General features: G+C 39.4%; 1 protein-coding gene and 1 long non-coding RNA gene across 3 annotated transcripts in view; both read right to left on the bottom strand.

Moving 5' to 3' along the window:
* The window catches only part of slc38a3b (solute carrier family 38 member 3b), a 31,179-nt gene extending 20,716 nt beyond the window's left edge, over positions 1 to 10,463 (bottom strand). The window contains exon 1 of one of the 2 annotated variants that reach the window (XM_023279783.3): positions 10,232 to 10,463. The gene's annotated coding sequence lies outside the window, so the exon portion shown is untranslated. The remainder of the gene's footprint in view (positions 1 to 10,231) is intronic. The other variant, XM_023279784.3, reaches the window with a different exon arrangement.
* Positions 10,464 to 11,755: 1,292 nt separating this feature from the next.
* Positions 11,756 to 15,279, bottom strand: LOC118470958 (uncharacterized). Its single transcript, XR_004848157.2, has 3 exons — positions 14,370 to 15,279; positions 13,183 to 13,290; positions 11,756 to 11,874 (listed from the first exon to the last, which is right to left on the bottom strand). It is a non-coding gene; the product is annotated as an uncharacterized LOC118470958 (long non-coding RNA).
* Between the last annotated feature and the right edge of the window lie 3,753 nt (positions 15,280 to 19,032).

The following is a 19,032-nucleotide window of genomic DNA, read 5'->3' as shown; positions in this document are numbered from 1 at the left end:
CACACAAGTCCAGACCACAAGTTCAAGGTCTACTTGTTTTTTTTTTTTTTCTCTTTTGTTTGCTCTCTACTTTCATGGAGCAAAACCACTGATTCTCAGTGCTACTGCTGAGATACATCTGAAACTGTGTACTTTTTGATGAATACAAGTATAATGTCACCAAACAAAATGCAAAATCACCCAAAACAGCATGCATCAAATTACTGAGAAAGCAGTGTGCAAAACAGTTATTACTGTAATGCTATAATTAGACATTTTAATCATCTTTTCTGTCGGTAAATGTGGGGTCTGCTGTAACCACAGTTAGTCAGAGGAGAAAAAATGTATATTGTTCATTAATCTGCCAACTAACTGAGAACTAGCTTGCCATAGCTGCTTCTCTCAGCAGCTGCAGTGACAGAAATAAGTACCCTTCACTTTTACACAGTGTAAACTCAGATGGACAATGGTGTGTTGTTGGCAGCTTCCTCTGTGACCAGTGTACAGCAGCTCAATTGTGTTCACCAAGATCACTGTTCCTGCTATTCACACTGTACAATTAAAGAGCATCATTGATATCTTCTCGCTGCGGCTTGAAAACAAACCTGAGAGGATCAAAACAAAGTGATACTGCATCATACTGGACACAATACACAGGTGCAGGAGAATATCAATGGATATAAAAATTCACACCTTCAAAAAAAAGAAGAATGTAATTTAAACCTTAAAAAACCCTGCTGCCCTCAGGGAGACCTTTCACTAAATTATCTAGCGAGTCCCTTTATTTGCTCAAACTTAACATGTCCCTTAACGTAACCTCAAACGTAAAAGCCCCTTATGTCAACACTTCCTGTTGCAACATCAGTCTTTGATAGTGATCGTTTCCACAGAGGTGGGACGGAGAGCAAAAAATGTCATGTCTGTGACATTTTAAAAATAAATCGCCTCCTGTTATGTAATTTGTGATTAGTGCTAGCCAAAAGTTGATTGAGAACTTTGCATCAAGAAACTCTTCAATTATGAATGATAAAAATAACACAAAATTGAAAATGTGACCATTGCACTGCTCGCCCTCAGTGAGAATCAAATCACTGTTTTTGCTCAGCTGTGTTTTGAACAATCATAAAGCGTTGGATCACTGCATTTACAGTAAATACAGCAGGAGGCTCATTATTGAGACTCGTGACATCGGCGTTTTTCCACCTCTATAGTCCCTGTTGTGGTGCAGAGTTGTACATTCAGAACCTGACAAACTCCTCTTGTAAATACACGGCAGACACTGCAGATAGAACAATCTGTCTGGTAACACAAATGAAAATGTGCCATGCATCACACACTATTCTGACAGTTAGTGTAATCGGTGACATTTTTAGAGTAAAATAGGTAAAATACTGTGACTCTTAAATTTCCACGCACGGAATCAATATAGCACACACTAAGCTTGAAGATGTGAACAGGTGAGAAAAACCTCAGTAAGAAGCAAAGAAAGTAAAACCTGAACTGTGACACACATGCATTTAAACTAGGGAATTAAAGAAAACTGTAAACCCAACCATAGGTGGAGAACTGGTAGAAACACTTGGCTTTAACACACAAAAAAAATGAACCAAAAGAAAAATGTTATTTTGTGCAAATAAAACTTTTTCTATGGAAAAAAATGGAATCAATCGCTAGCATGACCCAGTCCACAGACAATCCTTTAATTCAACATCTATGAACAATAATGTGAATTAACATTTTCCTGGGGTCAAATGGACCTGACCAAAAATTGTTGCTCTTTCCAAGAAACGTGTACTGGAAACTATTACAGATGTACAGATCCATAAGACAAAGCATTACCAGATGTTCTCCGTGCTTTAAAGAAGTGTCCGAATCATCTGTAAGCCACTTCAATCTGCTTTAGTTCTCTCTGAGAAGTACAACAGCCACAGAAACATACTGTTATAAGGATCATGATTTGTCTATTGTGTAAATCAACAGCACTGACAGAAATGACAGAAGCAGTGTGGAAATATCTGACATATGACATAAGACCATGTCTGACATGTGGTAGCGATATAAGCCCTTTAAAGAGACACATTGCTGGTACTCTTTCTGCTGTGTAATCTTACCTAGTGATGTGCAAAAGACAGGCTGGACAGTTTAACCATATGTACGTCTATAAACATGCCATTCAAAATGATACAGGGCTGCTTGTTAGAGACTCAACAGATGGAGTCATTGTTGCACTGCTACTGTATTCAAACACGTCTTTCCCTTGATTCATGTTTGCAATTTTTCTAAAAGCTGGCTGAACTAAATTGAGTAGCGGATATTTTAATGATTTATACATCAAAACAAAAGTTTGGTTGATTGATGAAATAAACTTTTTGCTGAAGTCTTGGAATTGGTATATTATGCTAAATGTCTGGCTAACAATACAGAATTTAAATTCCTGTTTTTATAGATATAGTGTTCATAATCTATAAATTCTTGAGCACCCGTTAAACAATCACCATGCAGATATGAGTTTAGAAAACTGACACTGAATCCAGATCCTTGAGAAAATGCCCGATGAGAGTATCCTCTTCTACTGAGCACCAGGAGGGCAACCTTCCTCTGTTCCACTCAACTGGAGCCCCACTGAGTTGTTATGCAACAAATCAGTCATGATGGGCCATGGGAGTGAAAAGTCTCATTTTGAGTTGCTGAACTTAGATGACATTTGAAATGTTTGAACAAGTGGGAGGGTGAATAATGATACGGTCTTCTGTCACTTCAGTGTTAAAGGAAAAGTTGCTATTTATACATTTTACCACCAAAAAACACCTCAAAGCTGCCTTCTTCACAATTGTGTTCTATCTATTCTTGTGACAGCTGAAGATAAAACAAGGCGGGAGCGGGACAAGCGGGGCGCAGTGTGAAAGCACATGTAGATGAGGAAATGCCCATGTGGCACGAGTTTCAGCCAAGAGTGCCTGGCAGCACCAGCTCATCCAAATCCACGTGCCTGCTGGGGACAGAGGAACACATGCTCGTGTCCTGCGCTATCGGCCAACACCTGAATCAAGCAGTCTACTGTGCGGCAAATCAGGCTAAAGAGACTGTAAGATTATCAGAGTTAATTTCTCATATACCGAAACTCCTTTAAAAATATAAACAACAGTTTTACTAGTTAAGATGTGCAAATGAGTTGAGTTAATTTAAACAAACACAAGTAAGGCAGCAACTGTTGTTAAAATGACACTTACCGACCATTTACTGTAAAGACAAAGTATTTTGACAAAAAGCTAAATTAATACTCTTTAATTTACAACTCTGAATACACAATCTCATCTCATCGCAGCACAAGTCATGAATCCAATTCAAAATTCATCAAATAGCTCAGAATAGGTAAAGGGAATATTTTTCCTGCTACCATCCTTCTGTGAATGCAAAGATTGTTAAAGAAATAGCAGTAAAATAGAATTCAGCTTTTCTGACAAGATAACCTATATTCAAAAATTGTTCAAAGGTGTAAAATATGCAAGCAGCCTCTTTGAGTACCAAACCACAATATAAATACATGCTACAGCTGAACAAAAACACTAGTTTTCTAGCTGAATGAGCAAAATGAATTTTAAAAACATGGAAAATGAAATATCTTTAGGCCATAAACTTACTTGATAAAGCACAAGAACCTGTCAAATCAGAAGAAAAAGTAAACGTGATTGAAGAGTTAGGAAGGAGAGTGGTCTAACCAACTTTCAGTAGTTCTTGAGAAAAATGGGTTCAAACTTTTGTGTTTTCAAGAATGGTCTAACATTCGAAGCGCCACTGTAATGCTATGTTTGGGTTGTGGGTTAGACCACTCTGCCACTAAAATGTAGACTGTAAAATGTTAAAGAAATTATATAAAACTCAGTTTGGATTTGTGGTGTGCTAGTCTGCTTCTAACCCCCTCAATTTATCTACCGTATACCTTATATGAGATCTCTGTGTATTTACACACATTTAAATTATTTTTAATTAGATTTGTGGACGCTTTTCACTTGAGGAAGTTCCACCTGACTTTTGAACAGAGGCGTTACAAAAATATTTTAAAAAATAAAGTCAAATATTCCTTTAACTTTTGGGCGGTACCTCTAATCAAAGCTGTCAAATCACCTAAAGCCTCGTTGGTAAATTAATGGCTACAGCTGCTTTATCTTCATGCACTGTGCAGTATCTTCTGTCTGTGAGGTTGAGCCATCAGTAAAAGCAATAAAACATCAGAACTGTAAGTGACACTCATGAGTATTTGTCCACTGCAGCTTTGACTAAATGTTATACGGGGTAAAGAAGACGCGTCATGATAAAAAGTTGATATCGGATTTAATGACAACACAACGTTAAATAAATCACATTCTCAGCCCTCCTATTTCTTCACTGAAGATGCAGCCTGTCTCCTGCCTCTGTATTCATTTGACTCCTTGTCACACACAGACTGAATCGTTACTGGGATCGTAAAAGGAAGCAGCACCATTAGAGTGCAGGCGGGGAGTCATTATATAATTTAATATGCTCTTTAACAAGCAGCCAATACAGCCGGTGTTTACACAGGGATGTAGCTGAGAGCACTAAGCTCAGCTGTCAGTTAAATGATGATTTGCAGAGAAACATGAAGAGATCCAACAATCCCCCAATGTTTCATCAGTCCAGGCAACGGGTGTGATATTAGCTGGACAACTAAAATTTGGATTAAAGAAGAAAATCACATGCAAGTGCACCAATTACTTTTCCTTCTGACCAATGTATGTTTCCAAACATATCTTAGAAAGTGATGACTTAGGATCAAATTTAGTCTAGTAGGAGGTTGAACAAGTTGGTGTAGAAAGAGTTAGCCATTAGTTCAATTTTGTACAACCATAAATGGAATGAATGTAAAGTATGTTATGAGGGCAATGACGGATATATCCTGAGCTGTTTGGAATACAGGAGGAAGACAAACACAAGAACATCTGTACAATGCAGTGCAATGACCCTGCCATAAATCCTGACTTTGTGAACCTTGTAATGTTCCATTTTGAACCTGCGTGAGCACATTGTGACATCAAGTGGATTGCATTATTTCGTAACGTGTTCAAGGTATTTTGACTATCCTCAGTGCAGGTACCACTTCACCTATAATTTCCAAACAATAAGTAAACATTACTAATGTAAATTCTGTGGGTTGATAATACATAGTGTCCAGACTATTGGTATCTGCAGTCTCTATGTCAAGATTACAGGTAAAATGTTTTAGTAACAAGAAAGTAAGACAGATTTAGCTGAGGGCACCAATTAGACTAGAATGATTCATTTGCCTTGGTTTCAATCAGATCATGTTAAAAGTCAGGCTGTAGATACTGATAGCAAACAATAGAGTCACAGTTTGTCATGTCTCTTCACAAGAATCATTTGACAAATTAATGACAGAAAATCTGGTTTTGGTATCAGCACATCATAGCATTGCTGATATATCCCTCTATTTCCCTTATGGGAATATGAATTCACTCCAAATTCAAGAGGCTTTGACCGACAAACGGTTATGAAAATAAAATTGTTTGTCAAGATTTGTATGAAGATCATCTGTGTAAAAATTTGGTGAAGATTTGACAATATTTAAGGCCAAAGACAGCTTTTTTAAGGTTTCTGATTTAATGCATTATAGCAGTCAAACAAATTAAGTCAGTGTTAAAGGTTTTGGGTCTCATCCTTGAGATCTCCCAAAATATCACTCAAAAATACCAACACATTTAACAGTATTAGGAAAACCACATTTTTTCTCTTTGTGCTTTATGACGGCCTGAAAAAAGGCTGCATTGACCAGGTTTGTTGTCAATACATGACGGAGTTGCTGAGATAGGATTGCTTTTGCTGTTTGGTAGCTTTGCTGCAAAATTCGATTGGCTGTAATGGGCAACAAGTTTCAAAAATCTAAACTCTATCTGACAATTTCTGTGAGGCTTGGTCTGAAGATTCTCATGCTTTGGTGACATTTGGAGCCAATTTGTAGCCTTGGAAAATTTGAAACCGCTCAGTGAGATCCAAAATGTTAGGAAATCCAGTATGGTGGACACAGACTTTACAGTGCGCTTTCAACTTAGCTTGATCAAAGAAATCCAACAGCACCTCAATTTGGAAAATCGGGCATACAACATAAGCGCACCTCTAATGACATGCATTTATAAATGTGTCTAACAATGGTGATTACAGACACAGAATCTAAATCAATTTATTTGACAATAAACTAAGAGGAAAGGGCATGCAGAAGTATCATTTACAAGCTGAATGAGGCTGTGCTTGGTTCAGTTCTTGTGCCTATAGGCTTATTAGTTATGTAAGAACTCATTTAACTCTCATTAATTATAAACACTTGTTGATACGCTGCAGGACATTGTTCTAAGAAATAGCTTGGTAATCAGCAGCTGGCAGCAAGGAGGCATTGAACAATTCTACCCCTGGCATTTCAAGCAGCTCTTACACTTGAGCACGTGTCAGCGATAAAGCATCAACACAATTCAAAACACTACATATAAACATTTCAATTTAGATATAGAGATGATAGACACGTAAAGTTTTTCCATTTGTAGAATAGCAACAGTATCATATCAGATAAGCGAGATCTCAAACTTCAAAAGCGATATTATTAGTCAGTCTGTGTTTATTGTCAGCTGGTCTCTGTAGCACGTCTCTGCAGTGCACACTTGTTTACAGAAGAAACGTGTCTTAGAAGTGTTGATGGTGGTCAAGTGTGACTTTAGGAACAGTTTGTATTCACAATATTGGCAAGCACTGCACTCCACCCACGACATGAATTCATTAATGTTGTGTTCAGGTTACAGCTACAAAGAATTTCACCATTAATATTAACATCACACTGATAGATCGTTTGAAAAAAAAAACGCCAAGCAGGAAGCTGACCATCAGCGACCTTGCTCGAAGCTTTCTTCTGGAAAGATGCTCTATTGTTATGAATATGAGAAATTCTTAACACTTGATGTTGCTTGAAGTAAACATTGGATGAATCAAAAATGTGAACTAAAAGCAAAATGACTGCAAATGAAGTACTGTTTGCAGGGTGGCTAGTTAAAACACATGGCAGCTAGACTATTAGTTGCTTAAGAGTTTGAAATGAAAATTAGCTCTTGTCAATATTTGTGTAATAACAATTAATTAAATGCCTATTTGTCTTGTAAAAAGGGTCCCTTGTTGCGATGAACCCTTCAGAGAATCATCACTTTAGTCTGTTAAGTCCATCTGCTCTGAAAGCTTCACAGCATCTTTTGTTACATTGATTCGATTTTCTGACCCATTAGTGTTTTGGTTTCTTGTCATCACTCTCAGACTGTTGGTTCTTTCCACCAGACAAAAAACAACATTATCATTCATTCTGAGTCATTTAAATCATTCTCCTTATCACTCTGAGTTGGTCTTCCTCTCCTGAGGGAAATATCTGACTGAAATCAGCTCCACTATGTTCGCCAACCAGTCACTAACTTTGTCTGATGACTGATGTTGAGGGTTTTTTTTCCCATTGATGCCAAAAATTAAGCAGTAAAGTTGCAAGCTGGGAAACAAAACAATGATCTGAAACTATAATTAAGTTGGAATCCGCCAGCTGCTGTTGAACATATTTTTTATTGTTCCAGAGTTTCAATGGGTCAAAACTTGAGACTGAGTTTGTGCTTTCAACTGAAAGGTCAAGACAAGTCTCATGGAAATGCCCAACCAATCTATCAGCTTATGTAATAGTTAACTGCTGACATTCAGTATATGCTAACAGTTCAGTATCGTGCCAAGTAGATGGTAATTTATGTTCTGTGAGCGTTCAAATGTAAGAGCATATGGCTCATGAAGGAATATTTTAAGCAGCATATATTAACTTGTGAGCACATATCTTGGCACAGATTGGCCCAGGGGGAACAAACTCATGGGATAAAAGCATTAAAGATGCACTTGCAACAGATCAAGGGCCTCCGATATGAAATAACTTCAATCTGAACATTCTCGTAAAATGATAAGCAAAAATATCTATATTTCTACTTAAATATATACGCAACTGTCAACAAAAGACATGCCTTTCTAATCATTTCAAGGCAAATAGACAACAGCACGACACGGTTAGGTTCAATCCACAGCGATTATGAGTCCCATGACAAAGATAATAATAACCTTTGGAGTGGCTGACACTCAACACTTCGGCTGACTCAAACTCAGATATTCACAGGTCTCTTGAGTGTGACAGATGAGTACAGCTGGCTGCGGATAAAAACACTGGCATCCACACACTGCGCACCTGTCCAGCTCCTGCTCCACCTCTCAGCCACTTCCATCACCGCACAAGTTGAGGTCACTGACGGCCAGTAGGGCTTATCTGCTCATTCTCCACCGAAGTGAACCCAGCATGAAAGCCCATATAGGGTGTTAATGTTTAGATAGGGACCAAAGTCAAAAACATACACTCTCTTCCACAAACCCTAGAATACACAGATAGGCATTCTCTGGAATGGTCTATTTACATCAATCAACCTGTTTAAAACTTCTACTTCAATGTTTTTGGTGTTTTAAAATCATTTTTGTACAGTGATTCGGGTGTTTTTCATGCTTTTAAGCAACCGGGGGTTCAGCGGTGCCTTCTTTCACACCCTTTGAATGGTTTTTGCACTGAAATATTCACATTTGAATATCAACCACTTAGTCAAAGATCAAAACAAGCAGCCTTTAACGCACTTGTAAAGTAGACTAACATAAACAATGGTGATGATTTTTTTTTTTTTTTTTTTTTTTTTTAAGTTTGGGGTAAAAAATGTGCCGTCATAAACCCTCCAGCAGAGCAAAGTCTGAAGAGTCAGAAGTTGGATAAATTACAAACCAGTTTAAAGGGTTGATCTCTGTATTCTCTTAAATGAGTTAATACTCATAGCTGTACTAAACATCAAAACAAATGCAGCTGCAATTAATATCCAGATCCTACAAAATGTCTATAAAGCTATATTTGCAGTCTTGGTTTCCTAAAAACTGAGGTAAACTCTTCAGTTGTTTGTTTTGTTTAGCCAGTTGTCCTGGACTCAGCTTATTTGGCAATTTTGCTGAACAAAGAACTTTGATTTATTCTGACTGATTTCCAAACAATTACACAATAATTTCCCGTTGAATGTCAATCATTATTTCTCTTCTCAAAGTAAAGATCGATATTTCACAGCACTGTTTAACATATTAGATTAACATGATAAACTGGACAAGAAGCAACAAGAGACAAACACTGGCACTGATCCACTGCTCAGTGAAAACACCAAAACTCCAAGACAGGTGACAAAAATCGCTGAAAACATGTAGAAGTTTGCTACCTATTATTGCCAGGCGCACAATAACAACACAATATCGCGAGTATTGGACTGCAGCGCAGAGTGATAATGTGCACCATTAACTTCCCACACAGGGCGCTCTTCCTCCTCACGGGTATATTTAGCTCCACAACAACAAAGGCAAAGTGCTTTAAAGGGCTGCTGTAGGTTGTTTTGTTTATTGCTCGTGTCTTGCCGCACGCTGGATGTTTTATCACTGTGTGGAAAGCTACAAAAAAATCAAGGAAAACGTTGTTATTTTCGGTGGGATGTGGTTTCGGAGTAGTAAAGAAAAGCGTCTTTGCGCGTACTCTGGTGCCATGTGGCCGAAACACATTTACTCTGTAGGTTGCAGGAAAAACGTTCCACGGAGCCTATACTGAGGATACCAGTTGATATAAATTAACATCTGCTGGTGATCCAACACACAAGTGAACACATGCAAAAGTATCTGCGCGTGTGTCACTGGTTTACCTGTTGCAAGGCTGCTTTAACTTTGATTTAACGCGTACGCGTGTCGGACAGACAATAGCTGGACAACAGTCTGTCACTTACTCCTGGAGGCACATGGTCGTGACATCTGGAGTTGGCGCTCACTGCAGGGGGACCGGGGATCAATTCTCTCTTTATTGATCACTCCCGATAGGAAACAGTGCCAAATGTGCCAATATAGTGTGATCGTGCAGCCTATAGACACAATAGGTGAAGAGTTTTCACTCTTTTCCCTTGCGCTACTTTTCCTGTGTCGTTGGAAAAATCACACCCCACTATAATGGTTAAAAACACAGCATCACCACCTCAATTTTTCTGTGAAACTGGTTCAGTAAAAAAACACCATTTCAGCCACAAGTGAATCAGCTCTCCAAGCATCATGTCCATTTCCCTTTAAAAAAATAAAATAAAAATACACATTTGTTCAGTCTTACCAAGGCTGTTGTCACGAAGCTTTTCAGGTTAATTCCACGGGTGAGTAGGAATAATGTGATGATCACTATCTCTGTTTCCCCTCGCGGTTATCTCTTTTTGTCTCACTGAAGGTGAGAGTATCTGTCTACACTCGAAGGTTTATTTTACGCACATTCGGACCGTGTCTCTCCAACCCAGCCGCAGCGAAATGTGCCTTGAGAAATGGTCGGCATTGTAAAACCATCCGAGGCACCACTGTGGGGGTCGCATTAGGTCCGCCTTCTTTGCACCCCCGCCCCCGCCGCCTGTGCGCGCTGCTCGCTGTAGGTTTCACCACTTTGGCACCGTAGCCGGTGAAGGAAATGCAAGGAAAGGCACAGAGGTCAGAAATCACGCTGGTAACTCAAGAATTTGGAATGAAGGGATTACGCAAAAAACATTGGATCCATAGAAGGTCTGGGTGGGGTTTACGCACGAAGCTGAGAGTTGGTGCGGATCACACTTTAGCTTATTGAATGCAGTGCAATAGATGGCAGAAAATATATGAAAGTGGCAAATAGTACGTTTTCTTTTTGTTCCAAAATTGCATAACCAATAACTAGTTTCCTGCCCTATATGTGTATAATTTCCAGTCGGATCATTTCTGTACTAGTGTCTAATCCAGCAGCTCTCTGCCTGTGCAGCCTGGTTTGGCACCTGTTAAGATTGTGGAATGTGAAGAGCTTCCCCCTGCTCATTCACGAGGGAACAAAAGCACTTAGAGGTGAGGTCAGCTTTGCCAGTGACACCCTAGTACATTGTAATAAATTAATTTACTAATTGATTTTATTTAATTTTATTTAGGAGAGTGTATGGCTCACTCAGATGGTGCTCATGGTATGATGAGGGTGTGAATTAGTCAAGTTTAGGACAGTAAAACTGAAGAATACCCAACAAATAACTGTACTTATAAGGAAATATTAAAGAATTTTATCCTATGTGTAAAATAATTAAAACAAAAGGAGTATCATATGAGTAACCTTATAAAAATGTTTCTAATCGATATGAATGATATAATCCTGTAAGGTTATCCTATAGGGTTAACTCCTATCATAGTCCAATACAGTACAAAATTGTCAAAAAGAAAATAACACAAAAAACTGCAGAATTAATCCAAAATAAGAAATAGTCCATCTTAATGAGGGAAGAGAAATCCAGGAACATGAGATCGTGATATGGGCCAGAGAAAGACAAAAAAAAGCACAGGGATGGAGATAATGTTCTTAACTTACAAGACAAGGTACCATGCATCTCTGCCTGAGTACACCATGCTATAGTTATAATAAGCTGTGGTTTACTTTCTGGTGTTACCAAAACTGATTCAGAACTTTTATTCCAACATGATTTATTCAACTCAACTGATTGAATGAGCACCATGTAACATTACTACAGCACTAGTGTGGTGCCTTTTCTCAATTTAAGCAGGTTATTTTGAGGTATGTGCTTCAAACAGTGGATTAAAGAAACAGGGAGAAGAAATGAAAAAAAATAAATCTAATACTCACCTTTATATTAAACAGGTCACATTCTTTCTTCTGCTCAGCCTGTCTTCATCTCCACGCTTCTGAGAGATCGACTGCTTTACTTCATTTTTTCCCAAGGCTAGATTTGACATCAATGCATGCTAAAGGGGAAAAAAAGTTGGCACATAAAAATTCAGCCATAGGTTAAGCTGAGTGGAAATTTGTCTTTAGCTCACCAAAATATACATAGCAAGGAGCCGGTGGGGGTGGTGAACTTGTCCCCAGTGCAAGTTCACCAAAAAGTCATCAAGCAGAAGATCATCTAAGTTCATTATTATGAAAGTGGTCCATCTAGCGACCTCTGGAGGCCTTGCTGCCAGAAGGAAGTTTGAGGATACTAATTTTCAACAGCCAATCCATCAGCATGGTTATCTATAGCTCACAGGGAGCCTTATGTGTGCAGTGCAGTAGCTTCAAACTTCAACAGAAATAGACCTGGATATTTATGCACACTATTCCTCTGACCTTTCAGCGTGACTCAACATGTTGAAACAATAATAACTTGACAACAAATGCAAAATCAATCTATTAACACTAATGATTAACAAACACATTTAAGAATCTCTGGTGCTATCCTTTTACTGAGTGCCTGCATGCACCTACCTGCATTGTTACATATGTATACATTTAGGATTGTAACATCTTCTTATATAAAACAGCTACATGGGCATGGGTAATACATGGAAACATTTCTGATACCAGAGGGGTTACTAATTAGTGGCTACTTGCAACAGTAGTGGAGCTAGATGAAAAAGAAAAGCAGCTGGACAACTCAGCAGGCCATGGCATTTAGATGAAAATGTGAGGCCAGCCATAGTGTTACATAAGCAGGTATGTTAAGCAACCGACTGTCTGCTCTTTGCTTGGACGAGGGCAAAACCTGCCCAATTAAACCTTCAATAACGGATTGTTTTTTTCTAACCAGTTGGAAGCACTCTGACATATTATTACCTCGATAATACCTTCTAAACAAACAGATTTTTTTTTTTTTACGTCCAGCATTCATGATCAGAATAATCATGTGACTTCCTCACAAACTAAGTCCAACATACATTTTTTTTAAGCTCTGCTTTGCTCTCAGCTTGCCTCACAGCTAGAAGGCCCCCAGTCTGCGTCCTGGGATCTGGAGTTTGCATGTTCTCCCTGTGCATGAGTGGGTTTTCTCTGGGTTCTCCGGCTTCCTCCCACAGTCCAAAAACATGCCGAGGTAAATTGGCGATTCTAAATTTTCTGTAGGTGTGAATGTGATTGTGCTTGTTTGTCTCTCTGAGTAGCCCTGCGATAGACTTGACCTGTCCAGGGTGTCCCCTGCCTGGGATAGACTCCAGCCCCCCTAGGACCCTAACGGGGATTAAGCAGTGTGTAGATAATGGATGGATGTTCTGCTCTCTCCCAACTGCCTTACTCACCTGAGACATATCAAACTCTTTATCTGCAGCAGGCTTCATTATGTTTGCTGCATAGATGCTGACATCGTTCTTCAGTCTGGGGCATCATATTCTGTCATCTTTTAGAACCTTTTCAATGAAAGAGTGATAAACATGAAGCAGAGCACCAGTTGCAGGCAGGAAAAAACAGGTGTAGAGTTGGGTAATCATTCTCTGTAGGTTCATTACTAATATTTAAAAAAAAAACTGCTTTAAAGAATCATTTGAAATCCCTCAGCTTTTAAACATTGTTGCATGTTAAAATAAATCTGTGTATCATACATTCTGAGCTCTTTTACAAATTCCTGTTGCTTGCAGCAGTTGGCTCAAAAAAAGAGAAAGAAAAGCCCCGGATTGTACCTCGTCTTTTAAGTTAAAAAATAAAATCAGGCAGCCTTCCAAAAAAAAAAAAAAAAAAAGCCCACAGGAGGCTAACAAAACTTTCCACTGTTCTATGTTTATTTTTATCATCTGTAAAGGCTCATCTTACCATCTGTTCCTAACCCCCAAGACATCATATGAATCACATACTGTATATCTCTCTCTAACTCATACACCGTTTCTGGGGTTTTCCAAAGATCAACAGTAGATTCTTTTTCAGAAAATGATATGACCGGTGATATACAGTGCCTATGAAAGGGTTCACTCCCTTTAACCTTTTATTGCATTTTAACATTGAATCTTGCTCAGTTACACATGTGGACAAAATTGTTGGTACCCTTCAGTTAATGAAAGAAAAACCCACAATGGTCACAGAAATAATTTGAATCTGACAAAAGTATTAATAAATAACAATTCTATGAAAATTAACCAATAAAAATCCGACATTGCTTTTGAACCGTGGTTCAACAGAATTATTTTAAAAAATAAACTCATGAAACAGGCCTGGACAAAAATGATGGTACCCATAGAAAGGACTGAAAATAATGTGACCATAGGGACATGTTCAATCAAGGTGTGTCCTCTAATTAGCATCACAGGTGTCTATAAACTTGTAATCAGCCAGTCAGTCTATTTATAGGGTTACTGTCACGGATTGGGGGGAATTGAACCCAAGGTGAGTGCGGCACAGAGCTGAGGTCAGGCAAGGTGACAACCAAAACAGGTTTTTATTCACAAAACTAACTTCAAAACAGGAATAATGTCTAATGACTATGGCCAGAACTCACAAAGTTCAGGGAGGGGGAAGTCAGACTCCAGGGGAGCCGACAGTCCGGGCTCATGCCGGCCAACCGGGGCAGTCCAGGGCGGCGGGGTCCACGCCCGCTATCTGGCGGACGGCTCGGGGAAACCGGGCTGCTCCCGTGGCTTCAGCGCTGCGGTGTCGACTTCGGCTGAAGGTACTGAGGCAGTATGAGCCCACGTCCCCTACCGTGTGAAGCCGGTCTTTATAGCCGTAGATGGAATGATCTGCAGGTGTGAGGCTCTCCCGCGCAGCTGCACCCAATCCACTAATCAACAGCTGCAGAGAGCCTCACAGACCAGCGACACACCGGCAGGGGAATGTACGGCCGAAAGGGGGCGGGGCTGAGCTCGGCCCGTGACAGTTACAAGTAGTCACTGTGCTGTTTGGTGACATGGTGTGTACCACACTAAACATGGACCAGAGGAAGCCAAGGAGAGAGTTGTCTCAGGAGATTAGAAAGAACATTATAGACCAGCATGTTAAAGGTAAAGGCTATAAGACCATCTCCAAGCAGCTTGATGTTCCTGTGACTACAGTTGCACATATTATTCAGAAATTTAAGATCCATGGGACTGTAGCCAACCTCCCTGGACATGGCAGCAGGAGGAAAATTGATGACAAATGGAAGAGACGGATAATACGAATGGTAACAAAAGAGCCCAGAACAACCTCTAAAGACATTAAAGGTGAACTCCAAGGTCAAGGTACATCAGTGTCAGATCACACCATCCGTCATTGTTTGAGTCAACAATAATACAAAAATAGCAGCTTCAAACACACTTGAAGAAATGCTGAACAGCTTGATACTTGTAGATTTGCTCATCTACATATTTTTGAATTTACAACCAGCTATATATGTAGTATATTTAATGTCAGAGCCGTACACCATAGCAGTAAACTATAATTAGTTTCCATGTTAGTTGTACTTTGCATGTATCATCTGTCTTATCATGCATGTATGTGTGTTTTATGGTCCTTGTGTCCCCCCCACCTCTCTATCTCTACCCCTCTACCTCTACCCCTCTATCTCTACCTCTCTACCTCTTCTGTCCCTCTCAACCCGCCCAGCCAGCAGGCAGATGGTTCCCCCCACATTAGAGCCGGGTTCTGCTCAAGTTTTTTTTCCCTGTTAAAAGGGTGTTTTCCTTGTCCCTGTCGCCTTTTGGCTTGCTCTGGGGGTCAGGCATATGGGTTCTGTAAAGCATCTTGAGACAATTTGACTGTAATTGGCGCTATATAAATAAAATTGAATTGAATTGAAATTGAATTGAATTGAGTCAAAGTGGACTTTATGGGAGACGACCAAGGAGGACAACATTGTTGAAAACAAATCATAAAAAAGCCAGACTGGAATTTGCCAAACTGCATGTTGACAAGCCACAAAGCTTCTGAGAGAATGTCCTATGGACAGATGAGACAAAACTGGAACTTTTTGGCACGTCAGCTCTATGTTCACAGATGCAAAAATGAAGCATATCAAGAAAAGAACACTGTCCCTGCTGTGAAACATGGAGGAGGTTCTGTTATGTTCTGGGGCTGCTTTGCTGTATCTGGTACAGGGTGTCTTGAATCTGTGCAGGTACAATGAAATCTCATGACTATCAGGGTATTCTAGAGAGAAATGTGCTGCCCAGTGTCAGAAAGCTTGGTCTTAGTCGCAGGTCATGGGTCTTGCAACAGGATAATGACCCAAAACATACAGCTAAAAACAGCCAAGAATGGCTAAGAGGAAAACATTGGACTATTCTGAAGTGGCCTCTATGAGCCCTGATCTAAATCCTATTGAACATCTGTGGAAGGAGCTGAAACATGCCATCTGGAGAAGGAACCCTTCAAACCTGAGACAACTGGAGCAGTCTGCTCATGAGGAGTGGACCAGAATACCTGCTGAGAGGTGCAGAAGTCTCACTGACAGTTACAGAAATTGTATGATTGCAGTGATTGCCTCAAAAGGTTGTGCAACAAAATATTAAGTTAAGGGTACCATCATTTTTGTCCAGGCCTGTTTCATGAGTTTATTTTTTAAAATAATTCTGTGAAACCACAGTTCAAAAGCAATGTCGGATTTTCATTGGTTAATTTTCATAGAATTTTTATTTATTATTACTTTTGTCAGATTCAAATTATTTCTGTGACCATTGTGGGTTTTTCTTTCATTAACCGAGGGGTACCAACAATTTTGTCCACACGTGTAAGACAAGAATTTACCAATACTCCTTCCTGTCAAAGTTAAAACGATTTCTATGAAGTAATATCAATCAGTTAAAAATCTAAAATGTAAAATAAATGATCAGAAAGACCAAGAAGTAGACTAGTGAAGGAGGCCACCGGGACAGCTATGACTCCTCTGAAGGAGTTACAAGCTTCAGCGGCTGAGATGGAAGAGACTGTGCATACAACAACAGTTGCCAAGCTTTATGGGAGACTGGCAAAATGAATGTCAAAGTTGAAAAAATACTGAACGGAAGTCTCAACTACAGTTCAGAAGGCACACGAGCGATTCTTAAGTCAACTGGAAAAAGTTATTTTGATCTGATGAGACCAAAATTAACTTTGTGGCCATCAGATGAAAAGCTATATTTGGAGGACACACATCCCCACTGTGAAGCATGGCTTAAATACTTGCTTGTAACTCCTTCAGGAGTCATAGGTGTCTTGGTGGTCTCCCTCACTAGTCTCTTTCTTTCTTGTTCACTCAGTTTTTGAGGACGACTACTCGAGGAAAATGTACACGTGCCATATTCCTGCCATTCCTTAATGATGGATTGAACTGTACACAATGGGATAATCAGTAACTTTGAAATGTTCTTGTATCAATCTCCTGTCTTATGCTTTCCATACACTTTTTTCACAGAAGTACTTGATATGTACTTTTATCTTCGTGTAGTTCTATCCAGGAATTACAATTCTACTGATTCCCATGTGTCTGGATCTTCCAGATACAGGAGTCTTTTGTACTACAGTCACTTGGGACACATTCACTGCACACAGACGATCTACATTTCAATAACTGTGGGACTCTTAGCACCAACTGGCTGCACCTGTGTTGAAATGGGTGATTCACTTTAAAGTGGGAAAATATTGATGCAATCACTGGTTTTACATTTTAGATCTTTAATTAACTGACATTACTTTGTAGGAATAAGTTAGACTTGATTGCTTGTCAAAAAGGCCACATTAATTTGACCATGATTTAATGTTGTAAAGCAATCAAAGGAGGAAACTTCCATCGTCACTTCAGCACTTGGACGTAATGTCAATACATACTGTAAGAGGCACAAATTTGGCCCGTCAATGACACAACACTACACTCTTGCTTTTGAACAAACTCCACACTACTTATTCTGTCACCTGGTGGGTTTTTTAGGCGTGGTGTTTGGCAGTGTGTAGACACTCTACAAACAACAGACACAGAGCGTTCACAGAATGAAAGGAAGATATGTAATCAAACGCTCCTCTCACTCACGTTGTGTTGCATCAAGTGTGGTTACGTAACAGAGGTGGATCTGAGGTTCAGAACATTTCCCCCTGAGAGGTGAAAATATCAAAGGATGGGGCACCACGAGGTCCATGAAACAACCTGTGGGATATATTGTATTATGTTTCATTGTGTAACGCATGTTGTTTAAATAAGGACTGCCAGCAGGGAGGCCGGCAAACTGTCCACCTCTTTGTGTGAAGGACCAGACCTTTGTAGGTGAGTGTGACTTCACTGAATAGTTTGACAGTGGAAAACATAGATAAGTAGCAGCATTTGACTCTTCATCTACTTTAATTCTCTCCTCTCTATGCTACCAAACATGTTCCAAGTCAGATTGCAATGATCTCTTTAAGCAAAAGAAGCAATACATTTCTTTTTCACTGGCATATGGACTCAGTAATTACCATTAAGTATTGTAAGTCACAGTCAATGTGTGATAGTCTCTTAACCATTCAACGATCTGTAAAACAACAGGAGAGTAAGTTACTGAAAGCAACACATTTTACCTCTCACCCAGTTTCTTTTCTTTTACTCAGCAGGGCTAACTTACAATGAAAAGATGGGTACATTAACCCTTTCCATCCTGGAGGTACCTCTGGCTGTATCTGCTGTTAAAACACAACCTGTTCACATTCACTGAGGAGGCAGTAAAGTTGCAGTTGAGAATTGTTAGAAGGCTGTTATTCACTCTCTAATTTACTGTTTTTATTATAAATGGAAGTAAAAGATAGAAATTTTTGCCTTTTAGATGTCACTTTGTCTTGGTGATGGAGGCAAGAGACTTATTTTCATTCATCCAAGTGTGTTTTCGCCATAAGCGCAAGTTGCTTCATTTTGGACTTATAGTTGTTTTTGGGATGTTCTTTTGTTGACGTGGAAATATCAGAAAATAGCCCAGAGCCTAGGGGGCTAGGGGTAAATAAAAGTTGAAAATGTCTGGGATGACTAGTTAGAGACTGGGCGTTCAACATCCTACTTTAACATTATCTACCATAGAAGAAGACAAAATTGCATTAGAGATTACAGACTGCAAACTTAAAGAAAAAGTCTGTCCTATTCTGCGAATAGTGTTTGTTAGTGCAAATAAAGGACAAATGGGAACTCAGTTTCGTCTTTCACAAACAGAACTTCTTCAGAAGGAATGTTTCAAAACTTCCCAGGGATA

This window comes from Amphiprion ocellaris, chromosome 5, assembly GCF_022539595.1.
Source record: "Amphiprion ocellaris isolate individual 3 ecotype Okinawa chromosome 5, ASM2253959v1, whole genome shotgun sequence".
Lineage (NCBI taxonomy): Eukaryota > Metazoa > Chordata > Actinopteri > Pomacentridae > Amphiprion > Amphiprion ocellaris.
Note: the sequence above shows the minus strand (reverse complement) of the source record. Positions and strands in the feature narration are given on the sequence as shown.